This window comes from Misgurnus anguillicaudatus, chromosome 17, assembly GCF_027580225.2.
Source record: "Misgurnus anguillicaudatus chromosome 17, ASM2758022v2, whole genome shotgun sequence".
Taxonomy (NCBI): domain Eukaryota; kingdom Metazoa; phylum Chordata; class Actinopteri; order Cypriniformes; family Cobitidae; genus Misgurnus; species Misgurnus anguillicaudatus.
In genome coordinates this window covers 5,990,445-5,996,714 of record NC_073353.2, presented here as the reverse complement: position 1 = coordinate 5,996,714, position 6,270 = coordinate 5,990,445, and the positions used below count along the sequence as shown (strand labels likewise).

General features: G+C 35.1%; 1 protein-coding gene across 1 annotated transcript in view; it reads left to right on the top strand.

Moving 5' to 3' along the window:
• The first annotated feature begins 3,211 nt into the window (after positions 1 to 3,211).
• LOC129451705 (FERM, ARHGEF and pleckstrin domain-containing protein 1) overlaps positions 3,212 to 6,270 on the top strand; it is a 50,283-nt gene continuing 47,224 nt past the window's right edge. Inside the window, exon 1 of the mRNA XM_073854883.1 lies at positions 3,212 to 3,395. The gene's annotated coding sequence lies outside the window, so the exon portion shown is untranslated. The remainder of the gene's footprint in view (positions 3,396 to 6,270) is intronic.

The following is a 6,270-nucleotide window of genomic DNA, read 5'->3' as shown; positions in this document are numbered from 1 at the left end:
TTACAGTGCAAATAAGTGTATACATTTTTTTATCAATATGTGTTTTTTTTATCAAAACTACAACAGTTGCACTTAACACAATAATCTACCAACTGAGGATACCAACAGGATATTTTTTATTTACTGGACACCAATAGAGACAAGAGAACGAGAAAGACATGGGAGAGTCAGATGTAATGTAATGCAAAAAACACTGCACTGTCCAACGCTGTTCTGCTATTGCTCATTTTACAGTGTCTGATTGTTTTCTCTGAGTTAGGTCTAAAAATATTTGGCAACACAATTTATGTTATTTTAGTTGTTTACCAAAACTTATTAAAGTTGCAGTTCTAAAGAAAAGTAGTTGGAAATGTAATGACAATATTCAAATATAACAATATTCTCCTGAAAACCCCGGAAAAAAGTTTTAGAATTTACTTTTTTTCCTTTTAAAACAAACACATTCTTTTGGTAACAAACACATTGCAAAAAAAAAAACACTTAATTTTAATTTTATGAAGTCCACTGTAGTGGACAATGGGACTTTAATGTTCACTCTCAGAAATAAAGGTACAAGAAGGTACTGAAATTGTCACTGGGGTGGTACCTTTTCAAAAAGTACATTAAAAGGTATATATTGGTTTCTCAAAGGTACACATTGGTACAGTAGAGGTAAATCTGGTACCTTAAAGGTGCAGTGTGTAAATTTTAGTGGCATCTAGTGGTGAGGTTGCGAACTGCAACGAACGCTAAGTCCACTGGTCACCTATCGCTTTTTTAAACGGATAGAAAAGCTACGGTAGCCGACACCGGACAAACATGTCATCGTTGGAGACAACTAAGTAAAAAAAGTTTGTCCGTTAAGGGCTTCTGTAGAAATATGGCGGCACAAAATGGCGGCTTCCATGTAAGGGGACCCTCGGTGAAAGTAGATAAAAACGTCTCATTCTAAGATAATAAACACATAACGGTTCATTATGAAAGGTCTTTATACACACCTGATAATATAGTTTCTATATTATTTTGCATTCCTGTCAAGAGATCCTTCTAAAAATTACACACTGCACCTTTAAGGTACATATCTGTACCAGAATGGTACATATTAGGACAGTCCCAGTGACAACTTTTGCACTCTTTTTTCTGAGAGTGTTCTGAATTACATTCATCTTAACCCTTTAACTCCCCCCCCCCTTTTGAGTGGGGGGGGGTGAAAAGGTGATCTGCATGTTCAAATTACTATAATCAATCAATCAATGACAATTTATAGTTTTACACTAAACTACTCTTTGAAGTTGTGAATATTAAATGAAAAAATAGTTATACCCATTTAAATTTAGTTGAAATAATAAAAAATAATGCAATAAAGTATATACTCTCTAATCAAATGTATATCAAAATTAAAATGTTTTACTCTCAAAACACCACAACAATAAAGATACAAGTCTCAACTAGTTCTGAACCAAATTTCAAGTTAAAATAACAAAAAATGAAGTTTCTGTCACACTTTTAGTGGTTTTGCCAACCAAGGCCATGCACTAGGTGTCAACGGTTAGCTGCATTATCTTGTCACAAGTGAATAAATTACTGTCTCTGCATTGTTTTTAATGCAAAAAGGTTTTGAAATATGAAAACTACATTCTTAGACCTTTTCAACTATGTATAGGTTGTCAAGATTTTTGAAGATTCATAGATTAATTTTGAAGAATATTATATATACTCATATGTATTCCTACGGGGTCAGTGACAATTAATACTAAATTTCCATCATCAAATGGCCTTGAAATATAAAAACTACATTCTCTGAGCTTTCCAACAATATATAGTTTGTCAAGGTTATTTCAGGTTTATAGGATATTTACAAATAAATATGTATTAACATCTTGGGCCCACCTGTTGGCCTGCAACATTTTAGAAAATGACTCTTACTACATAATTTATTTTTCAAAATGGTCTCTTAATATGAAACTAAATTCTTAGAGCTTTCCAGTGGTATATAATTTGTCAAGATTGGTGTAGGTTTAGACTATGAAATTATTGTTTAAAATATGTAATGCCAAACGTCCCACCTGTTCAGTGTTTTTGCCTTTTGATTCAAGCTTCACATTTATTTTACATTCATTTTTTTTACCACAATGTGCATTTAAAGGTTATGAGTTTTAAATGAGATATTAGATCCAAGATGATATTTGATCCAATCTGTACCATTCTGACTTCTTGGAGACACATAGGAACATGTTGCTCTTATTACATCTCACAAATGTTTTGCTTTAAATCTGGGGATTCTGCATCTAGAAACGTTTTGGAATGTCTAGCATTTAAGGCAGATGGATTGCACCATTTCCTAAATCTCCCATTTGGGTGTGGCTTTCTTTTAACACTTTACAATAAGTCTGTATTTGTTAACATTACTTAATGCACAATAAACTAACATGAACAACTGTATTAACATTAACAAAGATTAATAAATGCTGATCAACTATATAGCTCATTGTTGCTTCATATAAGTTAATGCATTTAATAATGTTAACAAATACAACTTTATTATTAAGTGTTACAAATTATTTTATTCACACTTCTCAGCATCTGTTAAAGAACTGCCTATTACAAGAAGTGAAACATTAGAACAAAGTCCTGGTGTCCACTACAAAGGACATCAAATAAAAGTCGTGTTTCGTAAGGGTCGGAATTATTGCACATATCTGAAATATTGCTAAATTTTAAGTCTAGACTAAAAAAAACTGACGATTATCAAGAAAATATATAATCTGCAAACGAGTATCACTTACTTACCTTCTTGCCATAAAATGTGAAAATGGCAATTGTTGTTATTTTGAAAAGAAAGTTTATGTGCTCTGTAAGACCCATCACAAATATGGTATTACTATGGAGGATGTCATCTTCACAGGACAGTTTTCAAATAGGTTGAATAAATTTTGCTTGACTTCGAGGTCTGACACTCATGTCCACTATAGTCAGATGACAAAAATGAATTGAGGAGGATATAATTATAATCATTATTGTCATGAGATTATAACCTCAAATATTAGTCTGTAGGTATGAATATATCTGTTATAGTGTGTCTACAGGAATAATCCTTTAGGATCAACATCAATTTATTTGCATTTTCATAAGAAATCCGAATTTAGTGAATGATGCTATATTATGCTCGTGTGTCTGTATTGAGGTGCGTTATGACGCTTTACTCTGCAGATGGCAGCATCATATGTGTGTCTCCGTTAACCGCGTCTGTCTGTAGTGTCGGTTGGAGGTTCGGCTCCGTCTGTCCGGCCGCAGACATGGCGACTCCGCGCGTGTCCTGCAGAATATGAACCGGGTCAACGCGCTCACCTCACAACATCGCCGTTTCAGTTCATATTATCAGTGGGAAACCGCACACAAGTGGATTCAGAACTGAGGTAAGTGCGCAGATTTCTTTCACTCAAGGCGCTGTGTGCTCGGAAGAGATTAGGAGGTAAATCTAAGCACAGATTGAGTCTGACATTACCGTTATATTCCCGTTATAATGTGACGCGAGCCCTTCTGGTGTATCAATACATTCACGATGACAATGACACAGTATATCTTTATGAAGACTTTGACATTGAACGCTGTAGCCTGCAGACCTGTGCTTTGTTCAGGCACATCATGCTTGCGTACAGAGGCAACTATCGCTTGCATTATAATCAACGGAGCTGCGAGCGCGCGATGTGACGCGTACGCGTTTTCTGTTGACGGATTGACATACTGCAGCCGCTTCCCTTGTCCGTTGAGAGGACGTTAAACCACATCGTTTAATGTATGTTTGACTATATTAACATAATGTAGGGTATTAATACCTAGTAGCCTATATTATATTCATATCCAACTTCTGACCGTGGGCTAGCTCGTGGTCTTTTGTTTCTTATCGCAGGTGTAACAATACTAATATGGATGTATTTATCAGTTTTAAAACTGCTAAAATGTCATTTTTACTAGTTTATTTCATATTCAGATAATAGATTATATAAAAGTCCTAAATAGATTTTATATTTTACTGTTGCTGAATAGTGTAGCGCTAACTACTGATTGGCCCGGTGCCTGTGTGAACGCGCATACGCGCGGCTTCAACTCGACGCGTCGTCGATCGATTGAAGAGTGAAAGGTAAAATGAGATTTCCTTTATCTACTACTACTAACCTCTCTAAAGTCTTTGATGGAAATACATTGATGAAGGCGTTTGTTTGGTTTTTATGATTTATTACTGATAAACAGTCACTAAATATGATCCATTCCCTGAAAGTGTGTATTTAATGCTCGCATCAAATGATCAGATTTCGACCAGAAACGCCGTTTTACTCAAAGTATTCCCTCATTTATTTAGTAACCTGACTGAAATGATTTTATTTTGGGTCTATTGTGTTTTTTCTTTAAACGACACATTTGATAATAATGTGTTATGCATCACGTTATGTTGTTAACTTGAACTCACTCAAGACTTTGTAAATCTCATTAATTCAGTACAGGTTTAAGTTAAAGTGACGTAGTGACCAATGTATGTAACTCATACTTGGAATGTGACCTCTGCATTTAACCCATCCAGTGATTGTGAATAGTGAACACACACACACACCCGGAGCAGTGGGCAGATCAATGCAGCACCCGGGAGCAATGGGACAGGTGCCTTGCTTAAAGGAATACTCCACCTTCACAAAAAATCCAGATAATTTACTCACCCCCCTGTTATCCAAGATGTTTATTTCTTTCTTTGTTCAGTCGAGGAGAAATTAAGTTTTATGTGGAAAACATTCCAAGATTTTTCTCCACATAGTGGACTTTAGTGGACATCAACAGTTTACAGTTTCAATGTAGCTTCAAAGGGCTCTAAACAATCCCAACCGAGGCATAATAGTCTTGTCTGGCCAAGCCATTGTCATTTTCGCCAAAAATATAAAACATTTATACTTTTAAATCACAACTTTTGTGGAGAAAGAGGAGCGTTTGGACGTTGTATGTGGAATGATACTAATTAATGTCTTTGTGTCAGTTTTGTGTTATAAATGGTCTGCAAGTGTGCGTTACACATATGACCTTTGACGTGATTATACGTAATATGTAAGGTCGCGCTGGTGCATCACACAGCTAGTGCAAGACAAAAAGTTTAAAAGCACTTCTTTTTTTCGCGGAAATTATGAAAGTTTTACTAGATCAGACACTTATGCCTCGGTTGGAATTGTTTAGAGCCCTTTGAAGCTGCACTGAAACTGTAAACTGTAAGTCCACTATATGGAGAAAAATCCTGGAATGTTTTGTTAACTGAACAAAGGACAAACATCTTAGATGATATGGGGGTGAGTAAATTATCAAAATTTTTTTATGAAAGTGGAGTAAGGAACCTCATTCGCAACGTGCTGGCCAAGAGACATGAACCAACAACTCTCGGTTACAAAAGACTCTCTAATCATTATGCCACGACTGCCCAGATGTCCCACATTATTCTTAAGATAAGATTTACTTTTCATTTGAAGTTTATTTGTGTATGAGGAGAAGCATATTGTCACATATGGTTAGGTGATCAGGGAGATTAGCCTTTGTTATTACATATTTACTTTATTTACCTGTAGTATTCCTGCAGCTATTCTCTCTCTCTCTCTCTCTCTCTCTCTCTCTCTCTCTCTCTCTCTCTCTCTCTCTCTCTCTCTCATATGTTGACCTTTGCTTTGGTAGGTTATGACATCAGTGCTCTGGTATGTGTATTAAAATTTGAGAGTGATGAGAACAGACATAGACAGATTCAAGAGGTTGGACATTTCTTTAATGGTTCAACAGAAAACCTTTAAGATTTTTAATAACTTTAGCATCATTTGCTTACTATATACAATTTGCCACACCCCAGATGTCCGCAGAAGAATAGAGAAAGATTGACATACAGTCTACACAACTGCATACAGTCAGCATTGTTTTGTATATATGTTTAATATGTTAAATGTTGTGAGAATGGATCCATCTTCCATCATTAAATATATTTAGAAGATTGCAATGTGTTTTTTAATGTTTAGTTTATTTATTTATATAGCACGTTTAAAACAACAGGTGTTGTTGCCAAAATAGAAGAAAAGGACAAAATATCAAATAAAATAAAACCAATAACAAAATACTAGTAGACAATATTTGCACATAAGCAAATGACCAGATAAAACATTATGCACCCTTAGCAAGACTTAAAACACAAGAAATAAAAATGCGTCTTCAAAGAGGATTTTAACACAGAAATGGAAAGAAGATCTGATAGAAAGAGGAAAATTATTCCAGTGC